This window comes from Rhineura floridana, chromosome 4, assembly GCF_030035675.1.
Source record: "Rhineura floridana isolate rRhiFlo1 chromosome 4, rRhiFlo1.hap2, whole genome shotgun sequence".
NCBI classification, from domain to species: domain Eukaryota; kingdom Metazoa; phylum Chordata; class Lepidosauria; order Squamata; family Rhineuridae; genus Rhineura; species Rhineura floridana.
In genome coordinates this window covers 32,249,777-32,275,869 of record NC_084483.1, presented here as the reverse complement: position 1 = coordinate 32,275,869, position 26,093 = coordinate 32,249,777, and the positions used below count along the sequence as shown (strand labels likewise).

The window sequence follows — 26,093 nt, the reverse complement described above, 5'->3', positions numbered from 1 at the left end:
TATGGCAGAGGGGATGAAGGGATGGCTAGGGGGTACCTGGCAGAGTGGGTGGGGGAAGGCCTTGGGGATGCTATTAGGCGGTATGTAGGTGGGGTTGATGAGCAAAGTGAGCAGGGCCACTATACATTTAAAGTAGTATTATACCACTTTATACAGTCATGGCTTCCCTCAAAGAATCCTGAGAACTGTAGTTTGTTAAGGGTGCTGAGAGGTGTTAGGGGACCCCTTTCCCCTCACAGATTTACAATTCCTAGAATGGTTTAAGAATCAATCCCTCTTCCTAGGGAATGCTGAGAATTGTACTCTGTGAGGGAAATGGGGTCTCCTAACAACTCTCAGCACCTTTAATAAGCCACAGTGTAGCTGGGAATAGACACTGCAAGCCACTCCGAATGATGGTTCTAGGAGCATTTTCAGACTATGAACCTGCTTCTTCAAGGGCAGCCCAGAAGAGGCTGTTCCACCACATCCCAGACCTAGGACCATCCAACAACAAAACCACTGTCTTGCCTGGTGTCCAAAAGATGGGGAGAGGGAGAGGAGGAGAAGCATTATAGGATTCATTCAGAAACTCCAAGTCTACCACTTGGAGTTTAGGGGAGACCTGGTGAGTCCCTTATTCCCTCTACATGGAAGTATATCAATAGCATCCCATAAATGGGGCCACTACATAAAATAAAAGACTGTATACAATTGCTTTATAATGTTTGATATTTGTAAGTCTGTCTGATTTCTTCTCCTGTCTGCATTGCTTTCCCAACCTGGATTTAAAAAACTTCACCTCTTGAATGAAACAGGATACCACTTTCCTATAGGAATAGCAGAGCAGAAACCTACAGAAAGATGACCTGCATATGCAGGTTCTGATGCCTTCATGAAGTCAACACAGTCCTTTTCTTCTTCTCAGATCTATTTGCATTATTAGAACCATCAGCACTTAGAAGCAGCTGCTGTGCAATCCATGTGGGTAAATCTAGAGAAAGCCAAGGAAACAAGTCAGAGATCCATGCTTTTCTCATGCGGCCAACTGAGAACATCCCATCAAAATGATGTGTGCATATGGAACAGGCAAGTAGGATACTTATGTTTAGAACCCTATTGGAATGGTGATTAGTGATGGAGTTTTAAAGAACATGTCCACCTTTTCTTGGCTGCTCATGATTTATGGCTTCATAGAAAATTGAGCCAAGCCTGGAGACAGGGGGATAATCAAAACTACTGCATAAAAAGAACAGAATGCAGATATTATGACCTATCTTGAGAAAAAGAAGACAAATTGGTCCTCTTTACTCCCCTCCCCTCCCTCTCTCTTCCCCCTCCCACAGTCCAGTGCCATGCATTAAAAATATCTGATTAGCTAAGCCTCTTTAATGCCTCTTGAATTAAGGTTGTTGTTTTTTTAAAAAAATATGTATATGGAAATTTAAATATAAGAGAAAAAGCTCTTGGTAATAAGGAATCTGAAATAAAATATTGATAACAATGCATTACATTTGATATCATATTGCAATGTGTCAATGCAAGTAATTTTTAAATGAGGTAGCATTTTCTCTGCTGCAAACAAAGCATGCTCTGTTGCTTTGCATATCTTGTTTTATTTGTCCAGCAGTATGCTTTATTTTCTGCAATGATTTATCCCCCTACAATTTTGTTGGCCATAAAAACTTCATTTTTTTTGTCCCAGTAACTAATTGAGGATTGCAGTTATCAGTTATATGTGTGTCATTCTTTGGCTGATGTTGAAGCTGTTATTTCAAATGACATCTCCCCCACCCCAACAGCTGCTAATTTGCATTTTCTACTTTACCAAAGCTGATAATGGAAGCCAATGGCCAAAAATGATAACCAGAGAGTCTTGTATAAGTTGGTGGGTGTCAACAATGTAATTACCACTCTTTTCATGTGGTAAATAATTTTGATGATTTAGCCCTGCTGGCTCAGTTGAGTGAGATATGTTTGTGGACTGATCAGAGGTATATCACCAGTCCGAATGCATAAAATTCACCAACATTTCAGTGGCTAACCTTACACACGTGTCTAGTTGTCTTATAAGGAGAAAACTGACATTTTCCCTCTATACAATTCAGATGCTGAATGCAGAATTAATTGTGATCTGGACCTGGGATTTTTTAAAACTCTTTCCTTTAAAGCCACTCTTTAATACCTGCTCAACTTTGTTCTTCAAAACAAAAGGCATAAATAAGATGTGTATCTATTATCATCAAGACTGAAGGAAATTGCAGTCAGGCCCTTCTCCCAGAAATGTGTAACATCCAGCCTACCAAAGATTTCTGTGCAATTTGCAAACTTACACTTTACACTGGGTAGAATCCAACTAACTTGTTTCATCAGCAAAGGATTTACACTTGTGTAATGGAACGCTCCCCCTCTCTTCCCCCACCCCATGCACCCACTAAATCTGTTCTGGTGTTTCTCCCAATTCTCCAGAGCATATTCGGAGAGGGTGCAAGGTGCACCCGGGGGGAGAAGGGAGGAAGTTCTGTTGAGCAAGCATAAATCCTTGAACTGATGGAACAAGTTAGTTGGATACTGTCCATTGTGATTATTGATGTGTCTTGATAAATGTATTTACGTATTCTCCCTGTGAATGTTAATGTAATGGGCCATTGCTATGATCTGTTTTAAGTAGGGCAGAGTTGAAATTTTTCAGAAAAGAATAATCTAAGTACTCTGATATTTTTCCTGTTTTGGGGATTCTCCCTAAACTTCTTCCCTGGAGAATAGCAGAATATCTGGGAGGATGGCCCTCCCAACTTCTGTACCCACAGATAGCATGAGGACTTTTGAGCACAAGTGTAGGTCTAACTCAAATATATTTGAATGTTGTTGAAGGAATACATGGGCCCCTGCCCCATTCACAGAATCATAGAATCGTAGAGTTGGAAGGAGCCTATAAGGCCATTGACTCCAACCCCCTGCTCAATGCAGGAATCCAAATTAAAGCATACTGATAGGTGGCTGTCCATCTCCCTCTTGAATGTCTCCAGTGTTGCAGAGCCCACCACTTCCTTAGGTAATTGGTTCAATTGTCGTACCGCTCTAACAGCCAGGAAGTATTTCCTGACGTTCAGTCGAAATCTGGCTTCCTGCAACTTGAGCCCATTATTCCATGTCCTGCACTCTGGGATGATCAAGAAGAGATCCTGACCCTCCTCTATGTGACAACCTTTCAAGTACTTGAAGATTGCTATCATATCTCTCCCTGAGTCTTCTAAAGGCTAACATGCCCAGTTCTTTCAGTCATTCCTTACAGGGCTTTGTTTCCAGTCCCCTGGTCATCCTCGTTGCCCTCCTCTGAACCTGTTCATGTTTGTCTGCATCCTTCTTACAGTGCAGTGTCCAGAACTGGAGGCAGTATTCAAGTGCTGAATGGAGGAGAACTAGTACTTCATGCGATTTAGAAACTATACATCTTGTAATGCAGCCTAAAATAGCATTTGCGTTTTATGCAGCCACATCACACTGTTGGCTCATTTTCAGCTTCAACAATTCCAAGATCCTTCTCTCATGTAGTATTGCTGAGCCAAGTATCCCCCATCTTACAACTTTTTCAGTCCCAGTGAACTCTTGGGGAATTCCACCTCAGTCTAGTCTAACATTTTTAAAGAAATATTAATTTTAAAAATTGAGATTTTGGGGGCCTAACAGCAGGGATCCATAGGAACAGTCACTTAAAAAAAAACACAACCACACCACTTCTAATTTAAACAAACTTTTAAAAAATAAAGGCTACATTTGGTGGGGGTGGGGCCCCATAAAAAACCTTTTTGGGGCTGAATGTGGTCCATGGGCTGTGGGTTAGCCACCCCTTCAAGAATATTTGGTAAAAATATCCCCTCTTTCACCACCCACAAATAACGTGGAGAATTTTAGGGGTCCATTTTCACTTTTAGGCCTAATTTTAAGTCCACAGAAATTAGTCAGGTTTGGCAGTGCAATCCTATGCATATCTACCCAGGAGTCATTTCCTCTGTATTTAAATAAGTAGTATTGCTGCCTGAAGCTGAAATACTATGCACACTTACTTGACATTAAGCCCTACCGAAGGGGCGATTTTCACCATTGCTCCTGCACTGTCACCAGCTATGGTTCTGACCCTCCAGAGGAGGTTTTCAGGTAGCATAGGAAGTTGCCAGGGAGCAGTAAAATCAGCAAAAATTGCCTCCTCCTGCCCCCCACGCTCACAGGAAGTCAAGTTCTAAGCCATGTTCTGAAATACAGTTTTCAGATCTAAAGATGCTAGTGGTATGTATACATCAGTAGTTTGCACATATCTAGATGGGGGAGATATGAAAGCTCCCTTTTAGATATAATATTCTTTCAGAGAAACAACAGCAGTGAAAGCAGCTCCTAGTCCCAACGGAACAGTGTTACATTATTTTCATTGGGCCTTAGGTGCAATCATCTTTTCCTCGATCTCATGGGGTTCCATAAATCACTACCCAGGAGGGTGGTACATTGTACGAGCATACAGTTCAACTATTTAGGGGTGTACATGTTACATTCAACCAGTGTACAGTCTGCCTTCCTGCATCCAGAACCACTGAGCCAGTCAACAAGCGTACACTCTTTCAGCCAAACACTTCTCCATGTGTAGAGCCAGCTCGTTTCTGGGTTCAGTGTAACATGTAGTTGAGCCTAGTGTGAACACCCTTTGTGTGAAAGAGTATGCACTTGTTGATTCTTATAGCTCAGCTCTTGTGTACCCAGGCATTGTGCGGTACACTCCTTGGCTGTTACATGTGAAAAAAATAACTGTTTGCAAATACAGGTACAGAGGTCGCCCATTCATTGAAGATAACATGTGAACACCCCTACACTGGGAAGCCTGCATGAATCTCATGACGATGGGGGTGGTGCAGAAGTTGTTTACCCCACAGCCCTTTCCTCCTCCTCTTGCCCCTTCATAAATGGACTAGGGGATTAGAGACTAGCCTTCATGATGAAGGCAGGGGGGGGAGTCTGTGGAGCAGAGCTTGGCAATGCTACAGTTATCATTTCCCTTTTATAATCCCCACCTCCTTTTCTCCCTTTCCTAAAGATGTTTTGTAATGCTGCTGCCTAGGCAATGATCACCATCTCTTTTTTATTTCCATTTGGTTGATTCTTCCCTGATTGTTATGGCCAGCGTTGCACTGCATGCCTTCAATTCTCCCTCTCCCTAACCACCAAATCTCATAACAAACTGACAGTAACATTTACCTGAGGAAGCTTTACAAGAAACAAAAGAAATAGATCATGCTCCTTATCGTGATGCTAAAAAAGAGAGAAAAGTAATCCCTCTCTATGAAAAATGAATGTTCTTTGAATATATTTCCATGAACATAAAAAAGGTCAGGCACAGGGTTAGTAGTCCTGGGGTTTTGTCCTCAGAGAGGGAGGGATTCCAAACAGCCGAGTGTTTTAAACATTTATCTAGAAATAAAAATTTAAAAGATAGGTGCTCAGCCTACCAAAATAGATTTAATTTTCTTTTAATGTTCCTGTAAGCCTGCCAAGATGAGAATTTGACGTCTGGATTCAGTTCTGGGTGAAGGAAAATGACATTATCCAGTGCAGGCCCACTTTGGAAAAGTTGAGAGCTGTAAAAGTTTTATTTGCTCATCAAAATAACATGCCAAGTTGTGTGCAGTCTCTGAGGCTTCCATAAGCAACCTATTGCAAATAGCTAGAAGTTGTCCATCTCCTGACATATTTCATATCACAGTGCCCAAGGGCAAAGTGTAAGGCTTTTAAATAGCAGAGAGGAATTCTTATTTAATTGACTTCACATTTGATTGACATTGTCTGCTTATACATATTTACCCCCCTGGTTGATTAATTCAGCCTCACTGTGGTCATCGTGGCCATCTTTCATTCCACAGCTTCTGATGCTCTGTTGTAATGCGCCATTTGCTGCTGGATGCTAGTGCTCTTGTCTCTTCTTCTGGTCTGATGGCCCTATATACAATCTTGTCTAAGAGAGAGAGAAAAGGTAGTTACTCTTGCAGAAGGAGATTAATATCATATCATTATTTTTGTTTTATTGTTATATACAAAGCACAACTTAAAACAACGATCAAATATGGTCCTCTTGAGTTGTAAATTTCCAGTGTTTGTTCTGGTACTCTACAAAACACTTCAGTCTTTCAATATTCATTACAGTTTGATCGCTGTCCCACCTTCTATGTACCATGTCACTTAATTTGTCCATCTCTGTGAAATCTGCATTTCAGTAATTATTCCTAAACTGTTTACAAAAATGTATTAGGGAAAAGTACACACAGAGATTTGCATATTAATGCAAATAAACACACAGAATGTATTATATTAGGGGAGATTGCTTGCACAAATGTGTATATTAGGAAAACCACATGCAAAAATGAGTATATTATGATAAATGTACATGGAAAGACATAGACTATTTAAATTTAAAAAATTGCAAACTGATGTGGAAATTGGATGAATAAAATGAGGAATTGAGAGAAACTAAAATTGACAGATTCGTCCATCCCTATGACTGGTAGATTGTGTTCAGCATGGTAGATCACAAGGGACGGAGAATCAGGGCAATAGAAAGCAGAAGTCAGTCACTCAGCATCACAAATGGCTTAGTGAGGGAAAGATAATCTCAAAGGAGGATAGGAGAGGAATTGCTATTGATGGGGTTAATGCACTTCACTATGAGTTAACATTGATTGACTATCCCTGAGCTTTTTATACCACTGTTACTTAACTACTGAGACATGATCTGTTTCATGCTAGTCCTCTAAACAAAGAAATTATATGCTGAAGTTTGATCTGGCGGCTCTAGCTATACTACATCCCTTGCTTTCTTCAACACCCTTTAAGAAGTCTGTGGATTTTATCCTAGAATCGATGGAGACTGAGTACTAATCTCGATCTATTGCATATTGTTTGCCCCTGAAAAGCACTTTTTGAGAAACTGGTTCATTCCAAAGATAAATGGTCATTGCAGATTGATTCTATATTACCCTTCAGTGTATCCATTTTAAAACAGATAAAAACAAATGTAGGTTGTTTTGGCCATGAAGGGGTATATCTACACCTGTACAATGATGTTGTGGGTGGTGGGTGTATACCAAGGTCACAATCACCACTTCATTTTTCATTCACCTGGGGCATATACAGGGAGGAAAAGGCATGGATAATCTAATCAAGATGAGGATTTTCAAGCACACATCAAGTAACTACACCCACTCCTGTGGATGGCAGGATCTATAATAACTCTAGATTTGAAAGCAGCACATTGAGGACAAGAATGAATAGATCCAGATTGAGAAAAACTATATTTTTATGCTACAAATGGGTTAATGTGTATGCAGCCTATGTTTAAAGAAAACAGTAGCCCTACATGGTCAGGGCTGGGAAGGCACATTAGTGCTGGTTTCACATGCCTTAGGTCTTTCTCATTATGTTCTCTAGAAAATTGTAACTAGTCCTCGATTAGGCCCAAGAACTCAATGTTCAAATTATAGAGGTATCAGTCAGGGATGGGTGAGAATTTTCAGTTCGCATTTCATGCTGAATCTATCAAAGTTACACTTTTTGAAACAATATGGGAACTGAAACACAACAATCCTTCAAAATTCACACTTATTTGAATTTTGCAATGCAGTTCACCAACCAAACACTGTTTACAAAAAAGTTTATGTTAGGGAAAGTGTGCATAAAAATGAATATGCAAATGACAATAACATGCAAAAATCCATTATACGATGAGAAATTGTTTGCAAAAATGTGTAAATTAGTCAAAACTGTCTACAAAAATGTGTTTATTAGGAGAACTTCACACTAAAATGCTAGAGAATTTTCATCAGGATTTTTTCTAAATAATTGCAAATTGCTGCAGAATGTGGAGAACTGAATTTAAAAATGGAAAAATGAGCTGAGAGAACCAAAACTGACAGATCTTTCCATCCCTGTTGTCAATGTATATTGTTGTAAGTCGCTTTGGGTCGTATTTGCGAGGAAAGTGACTAACAAATATTAACAACAACAGTGAACAGATACACTGAGCAGATGAAATATATCCTTTACAGAATAAAAATACGGAATGAAATACATCCATCTAAATCCAAACCAGAATCCAGTATCCACATCTTACACTGGGTAGCACAGAAGTGAATTGCAAGCTATTGTGGAAGAGAGAAAAAATGAACAGAAGAGGATGATGAAAAATATGTGATGGTTTCACATTCTAAATCCACAATTACAGGAAGAAAGGCCAAACAAAATGGATAAAAGCTATGCACATAGTCAGAAACACATCCAAACCTTGGGAAAATCATGGACAATTCAGTTCCCTTACTATACATTGTTTCTTATAATACATTAAAGGTTTTTACAAAGGGCAAAAATAACAGCAGTGTGATTTTGGTATTTGTTTTTTCACAAGTGATACAGGTGGTTGGAAATATTCAGTAAAGAGCCTAATCTAACTATCCAGTGGTTCTCCTTTCATCAGTCCCAGCAAGCACGGCTAATGGTCAGGGATGATGGGAGTTGTAGTTCAGCAATATCTGGATGTTCCCCACCCTGATATAAAAATATTAGAAGTATACATATATGGATGAATAAAGCTTACAACTTTATACAAATAACGCATTATAAATGTATCAGGAAGATACTGACAATATCAAAATCAGAAACTAAACATCTTTTGCAGGTAGTGAAATTTATCTATCATTTTGGATTAGAATGGAGTAGGGATGGAATCTGCTGGTCAGTGCTGGTTCGAAAGCTTTCCATCAATGTAATAGGCTGGCATCAATTCAAGTTTGTTCTGTATCTGCTAGCTGTTACTTTTACTGATCTGTTTTTTTTTCACTTGGAAAAAATATAATTATTTTGAAGAAAATACCAATATTTTAAAAGGAAATTTTGATGTTATCATTCTTACAATTAATGTTTTAGAGGGTTTTTTTTAAGTCTATTTTCAAAAATAGCTATGAAAATTTGCTACATTAAAATCCAATCCTCAGCAATTACCTCCTCCAGGATGCACACCTTAATGTGGTGAGGGGGTTTGAAAGTGTCAAAGAAGCTGAGAGCAAGAGGCCAGACCCCTAGCAGGGGCACCCAAGGCAGAATGGTCAAAGCTGAGACACCAGACTAAGATGCATCCAGACTCAGAGGAAGGCAATGGTAAACCACCTCTGAATACCTCTTACCATGAAAACACTATGAACAGAGTATCCAAAAATGCAACACGAGATAGTGGAAGATGAAAGCCTCAGGTCTGATGGCACTCAGTGAGCTACTCGGGAAGAACAAGTACATATAGCTCTGTGACTAATGATGCAGCTGGGTCAAAGCTGAAAGGAAGCCCAGATGCTGATGCGCACAGATGCAAAAGGAGAGTCCAGAGTTGTATGATGTACACAACATGAAACGTGAGAAGCATGAACCAGGGAAAGTTAGAAATTGTCAAGAAAGAAATGTAATGTATCAACATTACAATACTTGGCATGAGTGAATTAAAATGAACGGGAATGGGGCATTTTCAATCACGCAATTACAAAATATTTTCTGCAGGAAATGAGAAATAAGAAGAAATTGGGTTGCTTTAATAATTAGAAGTGATGTAGCAAAAGGAATTAGGAGCTACAATGCAAGGTATGAGCGAGTGATATCAATGAGATTAAACAGGAAACCTATAAACATAACCATCATCCAAGTTTACGCTCCAATGGCAAATGCAGAAGAAGAGGGATTGGAGAGATTTTATGCAGAAGTACAGGAAGAAATTGATCACACACCAAAACAAGATGTGCTGATAATCATGGGGGACTGGAATGCAAAAGTAGGGAACAGAGAAGAACAAGGGATAGTGGGAAAATGGGGCTTAGGAGACAGAAATGAAGCAGGAGAAAGACCTATTCTGTGAAGCCAATAATTTGTTTCTTTCAAACACATTTTTTGAGCAACCAAAAAGACGACTGTACGGGTGGACATCACCAAATGGTCAATACAGGAATCAAATTGATTATATAATTGGTAGCAGGAGATGGAGAAGTTCCATACTTTCTGCAAAAAACAAGACCAGGAGCAGACTGCGGTATAGATCATGAACTGGTAATATAAAAAAATCAAAGTAAAGCTAAAAAAGAACAACAAAGCAATTATAATGCCAAAACACAATTTAAATAACATCCCAGAAGAATATAAAGATCAAATAAGGAACAGATTTGAGGCTTTGAACTTAATTGATATAGAACCAGAAGAATCACGGACTGAAGTCAAAGACATTATCAGGGAAGAATGCAAAAAGACAATACCTCTAGTTAAAAAGAGAGAAAGACCTCAATGGATGACTGACAAAACTCTTCAAATGGTTAAAGAATGTCCTGTCCAGAGCCGAAACCACGAGGCTGAGACGTGGGTGCAATTAAATCTCATTTTATTAAAGTAATGGATACATCAAAGGCATTGTGCTTCATAGAAAAACCTGCACTAACTCACTAAAAGTCCCTAACTACACTCTAGACATGCTCTGCAGCATATGAAGGAAGTTGACTCAGCAACTCCACACTGTGAGTTGCAAGCTTAAATAGGGAACGTTTTTGAACGTAATCTCTGACTCCTTCGCAAGTCCTGTCTCTGCCCTGTCCGTTTCTCGTGGCAGCGGGAGAGAGGTGATGGGGAGCGGGCTCATCAGATGACTCCTGCTCCTGAGTAGCAGGCTCCAGGTCAGGAGGCTGCGTCACGCTGGTGGCATCCTGGGAACTGCTTGGCAAGGGAGGAGTTGGCAAGTTCTCCAGAGCTTCCCCCAACAGGTCCTCTGCAACAACAGGGGGCGGCACGCCATCTGTGGGAATTGGCTTGAGTTCAGGCTCGCTCCCCCCCCCCAAGGTCCTGCTCAGACTCAACAACTCCTGGGTTTTCCGTGCCTTCTGGCAGCTGAGGCACCTGAAACTCATGCCTCCCCCCTCCCTGCCCCTCCAGGGAGAGCAGAGGCTCAACAAAGAAAGAAGGAAAGCAAAAGCAAAAGGAGATAGAAAGGTGGTCAGAACCCTAAATGCAATAATACAGCGACTAGTACGTAGGGACAAAGAGAACTATTACAATAGTTATTGTATAAAAATAGAAAAGGACAACAGAAAAGGTAGAACAAGAGCCCTATTTCAAACGATGATAGATTCATTCACGGAGGAACCGTATGATGAAGAACCAGAAATTTTAGAATGTAAGGTGAAAGCTGCTCTTAAAATACTTGGAAGAAACAAATCAACAGGAACAGGTGGCATACTAATAGAGTTGCTACAAGTTACTGAGACTAAATCTGTCCAAATTTTGACAAAAATCTGTCAAGAAAAAAAAGGAAAACTAAACAATTTCACGCAGACTGGAAGCATTGAATATATATCCCAATTCCAAAGAAAGGGGATCCCAGGGAATGCAGTAATTATCGAATTATTGTACTATTGCCTTAATATTCCATGCAAGTGAAGTAATGCTCAAGATTCTACAACAAAGCTGGATTTAGAAAAGGGAGAGGTACCAGAGATCATATCGCAAACATGTTTGATAATGGAACAGACCAAGGAATTTCAGAAGGAAATCACCCTATGTTTTATAAATTACAACAAAGCCTTTGATTGTGTAGATCATGGAATACTATGGAAAGGTTTAAAAGAAATGGGGATGCCACAGCATCTGATTGTTCTGATGCACAACCTATACTCTGGACATATGCAGAACATATACGGAAAGCGGGATCGGATCAAGATGAAGGAGGTGTGAAAATTGGAGGGAGAAATATCAATAATTTAAGATATGCAGATGATACCACGCTACTAGCAGAAACCAGAAATGATTTGAAACGAATGCTGTTGAAAGTTAAAGAGGAAAGCACAAAAGCAAGACTACAGCTGAATGTCAAGAAGAAAAGTAATGACAACAGATTTATGTAACTTTAAAGTTGACAATGAAGACATTGAACTTGTCAAGGATTAATACCCTGGCACAGTCATTAACCAAAATGGAGACAATAGTCAAGAAATCAGAAGAAGGCTAGGACTGGGGAGGGCAGCTATGAGAGAACTAGAAAAGGTCCTCAAATGCAAAGATGTATCACTGAACACCAAAGTCAGGATCATTCAGATCATTCCCAATCTCTATGTATGGATGTGAAAGTTGGACAGGGAAAAAGAAGTAGATAAAAAAAATCAACTCATTTGAAATGTGGTGTTGGAAGAGTGCTTTGTGCATACCATGGGCAAATAATTGGGTGTTAGAACAAATTAAACCAGAACTATCACTAGAAGCTAAAATGATGAAACTGAGGTTATCATACTTTGGTCACATCATGAGAAGACATAATTAACTAGAAAAGATGATAATGCTGGGAAAAACAAAAGGGAGTAGAAAAGGGGGAAGGCCAAACAAGAGATGGATTGATTCCATAAAGGAAGCCACAGACCTGAACTTACAAGATCTGAATAGGGTGGTTTATAACAGATGCTATTGGAGGTCGCTGATTCATAGGGTCGCCATAAGTTGTAATTGACTGGAAGGCACATAACATCAACACAATGGTAAATTTGGTACCAAATCTGAATTGGGCAGAATTCCCACACAACTCTAAAATGGAGTTTGTCATATTAAGAGATTCATATTCCATTCTTTGGCAAAACCAAAGGACAGGAGGAACAGGCAGAAGGGATATGAGGTGATTTCAACAATTCTTCCTTACTCTTTCTCCCATGGTGCTCCCCAAAATTCTGTTCTGAGGGTTGGAGGACCCACCACAATAGTATGGCAGATGGTGTGGACGACTAAACAGGGTATTGCTAAAAATAATTTCCATCAACTTCCACCCTTGGAACCATCCAGTCAGTGGAATGGGAGCCACCATTGGATTGGAATTGTGTCCATGAATGGAAGGGCTCCTACTGCAAGGATGGGTGGGATATAAATTTAATAAATAAATAAAAATAAGGAGATGTCTGGATCCAACCCTATGAATGCCATTGGTTTTCTCTTGAGAACATTTAAGTTAGGTTGATTACTGTTGTGAAGTCAAGTGTTTTCTAGTAGAAAACACTGTGATGCAAATAACAAAATGTTGAGTTAGGATTAGAGTTGGGGAAACCCATGTGTTTTTTTACTCAAAGGATCCTATGCCAGGCCTGAGTCACAGCCTGGTACATCATTATGTGTGAATAATAGATTTGACTGATATAGGGACATTGGGCAGTAGCCCCACATCCTTCCCAGATCTGCTCTGGAGATTTGCAGAACCCCAGAACAGATTTAGGGGGTGCATGTGGGTGAAGTTCTGTTGTCCAAGCATAAATCCCTGACTAATAGGACTATGAGTGCTACTTTGCCAAAAGGCCTCAGCTGAGGCCTAGTGAGGCCCATTGTTTTTGTTGGTTTCCAGACCATCCCCAGATTCTGGACTGTTCAGCAGGAACTAAGAATCCTCCTTTGAATCTGAGATGCTCCACAGTCCACAACCAGAATGTACAGAGCTATTTTCTAGTTTCAATGGCTTAACTGGTTTTGATATGGAAGACTCAAGTTCTTGTTGTTGTTTTTATTAATTAGATTTATATCCCACCCTTCCTTCCAATAGGAGCCCAGGGCAGGTCCAATTGAAATACCAGCTGATTTATGGAGTCCAATGGGTGGCCTTGGGTAATTTGCTGTCTTCCATTATAACCCTCCACATCTGTCATATAGATAAATGAGATCAGTGCATATATTGTATTGCATTAACAATGCAGCTCAAGTCAGTACATACCCCCTCCCTCTTTTCCCTGGGATGAGATGTGGTTCACCGTGGTACACCACTGAACTAAGGACAATGAAACAGGCTGGACAATGGCTAGAGTGAAAGACATGCTGTGAGGCTGATCAGTCACAAGTAAAACTTCATAACCATGCCTACTGTGATGCACCGAGGGTGGAGAAGAAGGCCCACTTCTCTGCCACTATTGCATCCTCAAGCAGCCATCCAGTGGAGCTTTTCCATACTGTTAGGGGTCTGTTGATATCAGCTCCAGGAAATGGAGTCTTAAACCCTTCGGAGACCCACTGTGATTTGTTTGCAAGGCACTCTGAGTGTAAAGTCGCTTGCCTCCACAGTAATCTTGATGCCCCATCCACATCTACTATAGCTCCCAGTGAAGTGTCTAGTCCAATGTCTGCTGCAACTTTTTGGGACTGGTTTCAGTTGATGCAGCCTGACGATGTGGACAAGGTCCTTACGACAATGTGGCTAGCTATGTGTCCTTTTGACCCTTGCCCTTCTCATCAGAGCTTGCCGAGAGGGTTTGACCAAGTGGATCCAGGGTGTGGTCAATGTGTCATTGTGGAAGGGAGTGGTTCCAGCCACCCTGAATGGGGCAGTGATCTGACCACTCCTGAAAAAGCCCACCCTGGACAAATTGCTTTGTGACAACTACCACCTGGTCGCAAATACCCCCTTTTTAGGGAAGGTGATTGAGAGGGTTGTGGTGCAGCAATTGCAAGTACTCTTGCATGAAACAGATTATCTTGACCCATTCCAATCTGGGTTCAGGCCTGGTTATGGGACTGAATTGGCCTTAGTCGCCCTGATGGATGACCTCTATTGGGAGAAGGACAGGGGGAGTGTGACCTTGTTTTTCTTACTTGATCTCTCAGCAGCTTTTGATACCATTGACCAAGGTATCCTTCTGGGCTGATTTGGTGAGATGGGTTCCAATCCTATCTCCAGGGTCATTTTCAGAGAATAGCAGTGGGTGACTGTCTTTCGGCCCCTGGCAGTTGTGCTGTGGGGTGCCACATGGTACCATCTTGTCTTCCATGCTGTTTAACATATATATGAAGCCATTGGAGATTTTTGGTCATCAGGAGATTTGGGGTGAGGTGTCAGCAGTACACCGATGATACTCAGCTCTATTTCTCTGTAACATCTGAATAGGGAGAGGCTGTGCAGACCCTGGACCGCTGCCTGGACTCGGTGGTGGGCTGGATGAGGGCCAATAAACTGAGTCTGAATCCTAGCCAGATGGAAGCACTGTGGGTTGGTGGTTCCCAAGTTCGGATAATTGGTCAGTTGTCTGCTTTGGATGGGGTTGTACACCCTCTGAAAAAGCAGGTTCGTTGTCTTGGGTTCTCCTGGATCCATCTTTGTCACTAGAGGTCCAGTGGCACTCAGTGGCTAGGAGTACCTTTTTCCATCTTTGACTGCTAAGACAGACTGTTAAGTTGTTTCTGGACTGGGATAACTGGACCATTGTTATCCATGCACTGGTAACTTCCAAGTTGGATTATTTTAATGCACGCTATATGGAGCTGCCCTTGAGGTTGGTCAGGAAGCTGTAGCTGGTGCAAAATGCAGTGGCAAAATGCTAGCAGCTATTTAAAGACCTATTCCGCAGCAATGCGGGCTCAGAAGAAATATTTCTTCTCCGCCACCATTGCATCTGCTAACTCTCATCCTGCGGAACTGTTCCGAGTGGTCAAGAGTCTTTTAAGTTCTGACCCCCATTAATATGATGCTGACCACTCAACAGCCCGCTGTCACGAATTTGCTCGATATTTTGCAGATAAAGTCGCTCAGATTCGCTCTGACTTAGACTCCAAAATTAATACAGTCTCTGTGGATGTAACTTCGGCCTCTACTTGTATAATTAGAATGGATTCCTTTCAACTTGTTCAACCCGAGGATGTGGACAAAATCCTTGGAGAGGCGCGTCCTACCACCTGTATGTTAGATCCTTGCCCATCCTGGCTTATAAAAAATGCCAGAAAGGAACTGGTCGAGTGGGTCAAGGAAGTGATCAATGCCTCTCTACAACAGGGCAGATTACCACCCTGTCTAAAGGAAGCTGTAATAAGACCTTTGCTGAAAAAATCCTCCCTTGACCCCTCATTATTAGGTAACTATCGTCCAGTCTCCAATAGTCCTTTTTTGGGCAAGATAATAGAACGAGTGGTAACCGCCCAGCTCCAGAGATTTTTGGATGAGACGGATTATCTAGATCCATTTCAATCTGGTTTCAGGCCCGGCTATGGGACTGAGAGGGCTTTGGTCACCTTGGTGGATGATCTACACAGGGAACTGGACAGGGGGAGTGTGTCCCTGTTGGTTCTACTGGACCTCTCAGCTGCTTTCGATACCATCGACCATGGTATCCTCCTGGGTCGCCTCGCTGGGATGGGACTTGGAGGCATGGTGCTATGATGGCTCCGATCCTTCCTAGAGGGGCGAACCCAGAAGGTGGTTATGGGAGATACCTGCTCGACCCCTTGGCCATTGACCTATGGGGTCCCCCAGGGTTCAATCCTGTCCCCCATACTATTTAATATCTACATGAAACCGCTGGGAGAGGTTATCCGGAGTTTTGGGGTTCGGTGTCACCAATATGCGGATGACACCCAACTCTATTCCTCCTTTCCACCTAATAAAACCAAGGAAGCCGTCCAGGTCCTAAACCGCTGCCTGGTATCAGTGATAGACTGGATGGGGACGAACAAGTTGAAACTAAATCCTGACAAGACAGAGGTGCTCCTTGTCAGTCGGAGGGCGGATCAGGGAATAGGGATTCAACTTGTGCTGGACGGGGTTACACTCCCCCTGAAATCTCAAGTTTGCAGCTTGGGAGTACTCCTGGACTCGACTTTGAGCTTGGAGGCGCAGGTCTCTGCTGTGGCCGGGAGTGCCTTCGCTCAATTAAGATTAGTGCGTCAGCTGCGCCCGTTCCTTGACCTGTCAGACTTGACTACGGTAACACATGCCTTAGTTACATCCCGATTAGACTACTGTAACGCGCTCTACGTAGGGCTGCCCTTGAAGACTGCTCGGAAACTTAAATTGGTACAAAGAGCGGCAGCCAGAATGTTAACTGGAGCTGGGTTCAAAGAACATACTACTCCTTTGCTATACCAGCTCCACTGGCTTCCAGTCTGTTTCCGGGCACAATTCAAAGTGCTAGTTTTGACCTATAAAGCCTTATACGGCTTAGGTCCAGGCTATCTGTTAGACCGTGTCTCCCTCTATGAACCTGTCCGGATTTTAAGATCATCCGGTGAGGCCCTCCTTACTATTCCATCTTTCTCGCAAGTTCTTCTTGCTGAGACACAGAATAGGGCCTTTTCGATGGCTGCCCCTAGATTGTGGAATTCCCTCCCTAGCGAGGTTCGGTTGGCTTCCTCGCTATCATCCTTTCGCGCCCAGGTGAAGACTGTTTTATTTAGGCGGGCTTTTAACTGAAAATGTTATAGTTTTAATCTATTTTGATTTAATCTATTTTTAATTGTTTTTAACATGTATATTGGTTGTTCTGATTGTTTATTGTTTTAATTGTGAGCCGCCCTGAGTTCTTCGGAAGAAGGGCGGGGTATAAGTATTTTAAATAAATAAATAAACATAGGAATTGAACCTTTAGTGTAGTGTCATCTACCCTTTGGAATTCCCTCCCCTTAAATATTAGACAGGTGCTATCTCTGTTATCTTTTCAGCGGCTACTGAAGACCTTTCTCTTTCAGCAAGCTTTTTAAGTAGAGACCTTATTCCAGTCTGTGTTGGAATTGCTTTTTAAGATGTTTTTAAAGCTTTTTTCAACAACAATGTTTTTAAAGTTTTGTTTTAAATAAATGTAAACGTAAGGCCTTCAAGTCGATTCCAACTTATGGCGACCCTATGAATAGGGTTTTCATGGTAAGCAGTATTCAGAGGGGGTTTACCATTGCCTTCCTCTGAGGCTGAGACGCAGTGACTGGCCCAAGGTCACCCAGTGAGCTTCATGGCTGTGTGGGGATTCAAACCCTGGTCTCCCAGGTCATAGTCCAACACTCTAACCACTACACCACACTGTGTTTTAACATGTTTTTAAAGATGTTTTGTTTTAATATTTTTGGAGTCTGTTTTTATGATGTTTTAGAGTGTTTTTAGTGTTTTTGTTTGCCGCCCTGGGCTCTTACTTGGAGGAAGTGTGGTATATAAATTTAACAAATAAATAGTAAATAAACAAATGTAGAAAAAAATCTAGCTGCTGGCCTATATTAAGAACTCTGCCATATGCATTTGGTATATCCAACAATCTCAAAAGTCAGTTCAGACTAGTTTGCAATCTGTCCAAATGTGCTTCATTTCTCCCCCCATCATTCACTACTGGAAACTCAAAACCTGGGTATAACTTTTTGTTTTACTTTTGACAGAAGTGGGTAAAATTTGCAGGCATGCTTGCCCATCCAAGGTTGATGGTGGCCCAGCTGCAACCATATCTGGACAGGGATAACCTGGCCACAGTAATCTATGCTCTGGTTACCTCAAGGTTGGATTATTGAAGTGCAGTTTATGTGGGACTGCCTTTGAAAATGGGTTTGAAGCTTCAATTAGTGCAGAATGTGGCTGTCTGATTGCTGATGGGTTCAAGGCAAACAGATCATATAGCACCAATTCTGTTTCAGTTACACCGGCAGCCTGAGCCCAATTCAAAGCCTGAGCCCAATTCAAAGTGCTAGTTTTGATCTATAAAGCTCTTTACGGTTCAGGACCCCAGTACCTTCTGGAATGTCTTTCCCGATATGAACCTACCCAGATCCTTAGATCTCCTTCTGAGGCCCTTCTCCAGGTCCCCTCTCTGAGGGAGCCTTGGAGGGTAGTGCAAGAGAGAGGGCCTTTTCAGTTGTGGCTCTCCATCTATGGAATACGCTCCCCAGTGATGTCTGCCTGGCATCTTCATTGACATATTTTCAGTGCCAGGTAAACACTTATCTTTTCCCCAACATCTGATAGACTAAGATGAAGTTGTTTGTATTAGTGTGCTACCAAAACTTTCTGTGGCTGTATGGAGGTGGTGGGTGTTTTATTGTTTTGTTTTATAGTATGATATATTTATTGTGGTTTTTAATAATGTTGTAAGATTCTTGGAGACTTCCAGGTAACAAATGGGTAATAAATCTAAATAATAATAATAATAATAACAATACCCTGACAAATTACAGATAAATAGTTCCTGGGGCTTTTGTGCTAGAAATCTTTAAAATTTTATTCTTGGATGTTGCTATTTTTTTATTTTTCAAAGGAAACATGGATTGGGGGGGAATTGGATGAAATTTGCATGCAAGGTTGCCCCATCTGGGGGGGTCTGCCAAATTTGAGAAGCATAGTTGTCATGGTTTTCCTGCCAGGGTGGCCTTTACAGTGGGACTGGGGTTAAAAATGGAATCACTTGTCTGAAAATTGCAGATATGAAAGAGGCATCTCTGAGTAAAAAAAACCTCTGCCAAATTGCAGACAAATGGTCTGGGAGTTGTGTGATAAGAATTTAAAGGTATTTGATTTCCAGGTAAAATTCCCTCTAATTCAAGCTTGACCTGTCAGTCAAAATGGAGATCTCCCGTCAAAATCTCCCTTCCACATCCTGAAATCTTTCTTAAGCTTAGAAACACACATTTCTGTCTCACAAAGCAACTCCTCCTCTTTCCTGATCTTGGTGTTTTCTTTAAGCCAGGGACATAAGTTTCGATTTAGTAAACCTGCTCCCTTTCCCTTTTCTTCCTCATTCGGTAAGCTTAAATACTTAGTCTTGCTTTTAGTAGACTCTCATCTGCAGCATTTCTTTAACTGTCTGAATTGCAGAGACTCTATGAAACAGTTCAGGGGGGGCTGCTTTGGCTTGTGCAGCTCTGTAGTGATTCTGCTTCACTTAGGACAAGCCCAAAGTTCCTCTGAGGCACCCCACCTCAGTTTGGGATTCATCCGAATCCAATGCACACCCCTAGTAAGAATCCCTGTCTATAAAACTATTGCATCACCAGCACCTGAGTGGTGCTTGGATGAGCAATCAGGGGTAAACAGGGAACACAATAATAATGTACACCTGAGTGCATTCTTGGCTCTTTAGACTGTGGCAGTTGTATTAATTTGTATTGCTTTCCAGCATCCATTTTATTTTTTATCTATTATTCCATTTATAACACCCCTTTCCTGTGAAAAGCTCAAGGTGGCATAGAAGGCTTCCCCCCTTCCCATGTTATCCTCACATAAATCCTGTGAGATAGGTTAGGCTGAGAGACTCTGATTGTCCCAAAGTCTCCCAGTGAGCTTCTTAGCTGGGTAGGGATTTGAATCCTGATTGCACAGGCCCTAGTCTACTATATGCTCTCTGTGCATATGTTTTGGTATTTCTGCATCTATTTTCCAGTTTTGGCTGCTTAGTTTCCCACTGGAACTGTAATGCTTTTTTGTGGCTTTTAAAAAACAAGATCTAGAGATAACAAAACTGGCACGATGGAGTTTATTGGCTTGACATAATCACTAGTTTGCCTCAGGAAGGAGTAAGGAGAGATTCACTTATTCAAATGTCCTTAATTTGAGTTTAATACTACTATTTTTGGCCTATTTCCACTGGATAATTCTTGCTACCTGGTTATGTCTCACAAGGTAATCAATACTTGACAGAGGAGGGCAACCTGTAATGATGCAATCTATTGATTTGGTGTGTGACTGCATTCATGGTGGTTGTCATTAGTTGTAATTTTGGGGACAAATCTGTAGTTAGATCTTGAATGGCAGCTATAATATACTCTACTTGAGATTAAAGTTTGCTCTGTTTTTAGCAGAGCAATTGATTTCTTTACTCTTGACATTATCATCACTCAGACTCCAGCCCATCTCCATTTTGCACCTGTCAAATTGAATTAGAGCAGGGGTAGGGAACCTCCAGATGTTGTTGAACTCCAACTCCCGTCAGACCCAGACAGCCGTACCAATGACCAGTGATTGGCAGCACACTAATACAAACAATATTATCATTAAAAAATTAAGGCTCTTTCTAATTAAGCTGGACCTAATTACCACCATATTTTCATTGGGAAGTGAGCACAACAGAAGGAAATATTGCACAGGATCTGTCCTCTCAACCATGCAGCTTCATGTGAAGGAGATGATGTCCATAAGACTTTTCTCTCCTCTGCTGGCTCCCTGATGGGTTCACGGTAGTGGTAAAGTCCATTACATTCCATCAGAGATCCATGTGTCTTCCATATATCATTGACCAAAGAATGGTACACTCCTTATATATGGGATGGTTGTCCTCTTCCACCGAGTGCGCAGCTTTGGGAGGGATGCGTACGGTGCATTGAGGGAGGAAAGGGAACACCTACCTAGCCAGCCAGATCAGCCGAATCAACCCGGACCATCAATGGGGTAACAGATGTCACAGCCAGATTGCCTTCACACCAAGGATATATAATAGCTGTACTGCTCCCCTGCTAGAACCTTCCATGTATCAGACACTTCAACTGTCCCTATTGATATTGACAGTCATTGTAGTAATTATTGTAGTTTAGACTCATGTCTTTACAAGTAACACAGGAAGGCTGAGTTTAGAGACACTTTAGAGAGGAGCCCTAACAGATGTTGTTTCTACATATAGCTACAGTAGGGCCCCGCTCATACAGCGGGTTACGTTCAGGACCCCTGCTGTAAAGCGAAAACCGCTGTAAAGCGGAACCTATTCAATAGAATGGCGCGTGATGCCCGAAAACTGCCGTAAAAGCGGAACAAGCACCGTATGAGTGGGGCTTTAGTCTAATTGCGTCTAATTGAGACTGCTGTATTAGCAAAGCGCTGCAAAGCGAAACGCTGTAAAGCGGGGCCCTACTGTATTGGCAATAAGCGATTATATTAACTTCTTCTTTGGTTTGACCTTCATGCAGGTGAATACCTAGTTTGTTACATGGTGTCAGGAGTAAAGACCAAGCAGACTAGGGGCACTTGAATACTGTGGGCAAGAAGAGCCCCCCCCCCAAAGTGAAGGCCTGGTTGCAGTCTAGCATGAAAAAGGTAATTATAGAAACTTTGCAACCCCAACCAGCATGGCCAGTAGTCAGGGATGATAGGAATCCAGAAACATCTGGAGGGCCACAGATTCTCCACCTGCAGTTAAAGGAGGGTGTGTTATCATCAAATATAAAGACAACATCAATGAACTTATGGTATCTGTTCCAGGTGAGTTTCAATCCCTATTGAAACAGGCTCCTTTGGACTCTTTGCCACTACATGCAGAGCTGCATATGTGGAAAAATGAATCCTGCTCATAGCTTTTTCCTCTTGCATCAGCATTAACAGTAAAAGGTAAAGGTGTCCCCGCACTTATAGTGCGAGTCGTTTCCGACTCTTAGGGTGACGTCTTGCGACGTTTACTAGGCAGACTGTATATATGGGGTGGGATTGCCAGTTCCTTCCCCGGCCTTTCTTTACCCCCCAGCATATGCCAGGTACTCATTTTACCGACCATGGATGGATGGAAGGCTGAGTGGACCTCAACCCCTTTTACCGGAGATTCGACTTCCTCCTTCCGTTGGAATCGAACTCCAGCCTTGAGCAGAGCTTTGGCTGCATTACCGCCACTTACCACTCTGTTCCACGGAGGGTTATGCATTAACAGTACCTTCCATTTAAATCTTAGGAAAAAAAGTAATTGAATGTAGCAACTCTAATTTTGGTGTATTCTCTCAGCCTCTTCAGAAATCTGTTTGGAGTCAAATTCCTGTAGGTCCATATTTAACAATATAATCCAGTAGGGATAATGTATGAAATGAATGTAAACTAAATGTTTATTCTGGGTGCTAGTTATAATTCAGCAGCTTTTAATTTATTTATTCATTTTTGTTTTGTTTCTGTTTCCCCCCTTCTAACTATAATTCTTCCAACTTTGTTCTGCTGGTTCCGCATTTCTTATTTATTTTTCACTCACAGTTTGATATAAAGCATTCATTCCTTGCTTCAGTTAATGGGAAATGTCCTTTTGGTTTCAGACTTCATTTCTGTTCCTCTTTTACAGCTGGGTGGCACACCACTGAATACATTTCTCTGATTGTCTCTTTCAGCAATTCAGCACTGCAGTCCTATGAAATGTCTTTCTACTTGTATTAATTTTTTGGGTCACTGGTGTGTTTCTCATTTTTTGTCTTCATGTGTGTGTGTGTGTGTGTGTGTAAATGGTGCTTTTTATATTAAAAAACTGAAATGTTTTATTAAAATTGACTTTTTCCAAAGTTATTAATGATTGCCCTTTCAGCTGCTGTATTTGGTTTCAGTCCCCCTCTGCTTCTCTGTTGCTAAGCTAGATTTCCTCTCTGCAACTTTTTAAAGCCGTTTGTTTCTGTCAATAAATGCAATGTTATTTATTATTGTAAGTTCTTAAACATATGCAGTTGTGTCCCTTGTGCTGATGGACAGCTCTTTGATCCGGCAGAGCCTTAAATCAGCGGGATGTGAAAGGAGGTAATTTTTTAACCAATTTCCTTCTCCCCATTGAAGCCCTCTATGTCACTTCCCATGTTGTTCAAAAGAGTCATCCAACCATCTGATGCAGATTTTGGAGGAGTAGTGGGGAGAATGAATCAGCTAAACTCCCTTCCATCCCACTGAGGAAAGGCTTCGTTGCAAAGGACCCCATTGGAGTCAGTCCATCATCATAATCTATTATTATCATTATTATTATCATTAGCTCAAGATTGTTTATACTAACACACCAACTCTACAGAGTTTCAGACAGGGATCTATCTCAGTCCTACCTGGAGATGCCAGGGGTTGAACCAGGCACCTTCTACATACAAAGCAAACGCTCTACCACAGTATTATGGCCCTCCTCCAAAGTGCCACCATTAACATCAGGGCCAGCTGATTCTTTCTGTAGCTTCTCCACATTTTTGCTGCCTGCAAATGGGTGTTGAATTTAAGGGGACATTTTTGGGTGACCCTAAAACTATAAACCTGGATTTCTCAGTGTATATGCAGTACCTAGCCGGATGAGGAACTGCATATGGAAACATGTCCTTCACATGGAACTTCCCCCTGATTCTGTTGCTGGGACCGCTTCCACCGCCACTCCCACTCCTCAGTGAGGGTGAATTTGCCACACATCCTTTCTTGGGAGAGGGCCCTGGGGATCTCATAGACTGGAGTCCCCAATAGGAAGGGGACAATCAGCTTGTTGTTTAAGCCTGCTCCACCCCTTCCACTTCCTTCTCTTTGCAGCACCCACTCTCCCAACCCCCCTCTACAGTGCGGGGGGTTGAATAGGAATGTTTGGGAGAGCCCCTGAATGGCCCTTGTACTTATTTGTTCTGTTTGGCATTTAGTGTGAGCAGGTAAGGGAATTTAAGATCTTAATTGACAGGCACCCTACGACATCATTGGAGTCATCTTCCATAGCCCTTGGCTTGGGGGAATTCTTGGGGCTGCCCTTTAGGCGTGATGTGTGCACCTGGGTGAATGCTGGACAGTGGGGCCCATCTGTGTATGCTGGATTCACATATCCAAGGCTCATGACTCATCATTGAGTCATCTTCCATAGCCCTTGGCTTGGGGGAATTTTTGGGGCTGCCCTTTAGGCGTGATGTGTGCACCTGGGTGAATGCTGGACAGTGGGGCCCATCTGTGTATGCTGGATTCACATATCCAAGGCTCATGACTCATCATTGAGTCATCTTCCATAGCCCTTGGCTTGGGGGAATTCTTGGGGCTGCCCTTTAAGCGTGATGTGTGCACCTGGGTGAATGCTGGACAGTGGGGCCCATCTGTGTATGCTGGATTCACATATCCAAGGCTCACTTAACAGGGAAGGAGAGTTTTCTCTCAATCCTTGCCTGGGGAACCACTGTATGCAGCTGTTTAAATGCTTGGAGGAGTGAAGGGATGCTTCCCTCATATACATTAATTCAAACCCACCTACCCAAACTTACATAATTTGGTTATTGCTTGGCAGATCTTATATTGTTATATTCAAATAAATATGATCTTTTCACCATTACTCTGTCTCAAAAGTCTTCTTCCAGAGTGTTTTGGCAAATAACCTTGTAAGAAAATCAGCAGTGCCACTGATCAGGTTTATTTTTTTGTAGGGTATCATAGGTAAGCATGGATGGAATTATCTTTCCATTTAGAATCTCTCAGTTTCTCATTTTTCCATTAATAAATTCAGTTCTCCACATTCCTGCAGCAATTTGTGATTTTTAAAAAAATCATCATGAAAATTCTTCAGTATTTTAGTGTGAATTCCTCTTAATAAACACATTTTTGTAGACGGTTTTGACTAATGTACACATTTTTTTGCAAGCAATTTATCCTAATATAATGAATTTTTGTGTGCTGGTTTCACCAATATATTCATTTTGTGCACACTTTCCCCTAATATATGCATTTTTGAAAACATTACTTGGTTGGAGAACTGCATCATAAATTTGGGTAACTGAATTTTGAAGGATATGGTTCGGTTCTCATATTGTTTCAGAAAGTGTGAATTTAATAAATTCAGCTTCAAATGCAAACTGAAAGGAATTTCACCCCCATGGTGGTGGGAATTATATTTCTAAAGCTGACTTCTGGGCCCAAAAGTATATTCTATGTTTTTTCTCCATTCCCATAGAATCATTGCATATGAATAATTTTGTTGCCAATTGCATCTAGAAGGCAAATAGTTAAGGACTGTGAAGGATATGTGCTTCAGTGTTGCCATTTCAGAATATCTTCTTAAAAAGTTGTTCATATTAAAAAAAGTGATTTAAAAAAAAAAAGTTGGGCAACTTTATTTGCTTTCTGTGCCAGTGGGTTCTGTTGCAGTTGTGATGGCTAGAAACTTTTAGACGGCAGAAACAAAAGGGAAAAGCACCACGCAATGGACAGAAAAGAGAGGCAGGCTCTGGTGCTTGGTAGGTTTATTAAGGCTCAACACGTTTCGGAGTAATCCTTCCTCAGGAGCTACAAACATTAAAACAAACTAAAATCAATAATGTGGAGACAACATCGTGGTCTGAGACTTACAGAAATATATGGCAAAACACTTTTAAAGACCACATTCCATATGACATACTTCACATATGTAGTAAAAAATTGTCATAACATTAAAACTTGCATCTCTTACATCTGTGTAAAGCAGCTCAAACAAAGCAAATGCTATTGCTAGCCAGCAGCAATATGAAACTCTCTCACCCTCCCCAAATGCAACAAAGATAAGACCCTGTACTGACCAATGGACATCTGTTTCCTTTTCTCTGCCTGCGCAGTTCAAATTCTTTATCCAGCCCCACACAAAACGAACACCACAGACCGAATTCTGATG

General features: G+C 41.5%; 1 long non-coding RNA gene across 1 annotated transcript; it reads right to left on the bottom strand.

Moving 5' to 3' along the window:
• Positions 1-727: 727 nt before the first annotated feature.
• On the bottom strand, positions 728-26,093 carry LOC133384301 (uncharacterized). Its single transcript, XR_009762491.1, has 3 exons — positions 26,002-26,093; positions 5,827-5,977; positions 728-973 (listed from the first exon to the last, which is right to left on the bottom strand). It is a non-coding gene; the product is annotated as an uncharacterized LOC133384301 (long non-coding RNA).